General features: G+C 48.7%; 1 non-coding gene across 1 annotated transcript; it reads right to left on the bottom strand.

Annotated features, from left to right (window-relative positions):
- Positions 1 to 206: 206 nt before the first annotated feature.
- Positions 207 to 339, bottom strand: LOC118920973 (small nucleolar RNA SNORA71). Its single transcript, XR_005028132.1, has one exon. It is a non-coding gene; the product is annotated as a small nucleolar RNA SNORA71 (small nucleolar RNA).
- Positions 340 to 686: the final 347 nt, after the last annotated feature.

Raw genomic sequence — 686 nt, 5'->3', positions numbered from 1 at the left:
ACGGCGATCACTATATACGACCCAGTATCACACTTATTTATTATGTGTAATTCATCCTGACTCCATAAATCCTCTAGAGTATTTAAACTTTGACAGAGACATAGCCTGGTTTCTGGCAACAGGGGGCTAAGTCCTAAAGTTTCCTGTCATTGACTCTCCCACGGCAGCCCACGATGCCTGAGACCAGAAGGGCTGGAGAGAAGGGGTGTGTGAAAGCGCCAGCATTTGAAAGGGACAGGTGTGGACCCTCCAAACACGGGAAACTGCTTTCAACAATTCCTCTCCCTGCACTAGGAACGACCAGAGCACAGACAGCTCATGATCACTTTGAATGCAGGTTCATACAGGGCAGAGAAAGATCCAGAAAGAGAGCAGGTATCAGTGGCCTGTGGAAGAGGCTGAATCTGGGAAAACCACCCAGTCCTGTGCAGGACCCCAGGAGTGGCCACTGTTTCCTGTAAAAGCTCCACAGAAAATCTCCCTGCCAAGGAGGATCAAAGAGAAGTCACCCAGGGCAAAAACACTGGGAAAATACTAGGGCTGGAAATGACAGGAATCATATCCACAAATGTCCACAGAAGTCACCTCTATCATAGCTTTGTTTATCAAATAAGGTTCTGAATAGACTGAGAGAGCAGCTGAAGGGGATCCAAACCCAGGGACAGGAGTCTCTGCTGCCTGGCTGC

Source organism: Manis pentadactyla, chromosome 5, assembly GCF_030020395.1.
Source record: "Manis pentadactyla isolate mManPen7 chromosome 5, mManPen7.hap1, whole genome shotgun sequence".
In the NCBI taxonomy this organism is placed as follows: Eukaryota; Metazoa; Chordata; class Mammalia; order Pholidota; family Manidae; genus Manis; species Manis pentadactyla.
This window is presented reverse-complemented; position numbering and strand designations above follow the sequence as displayed.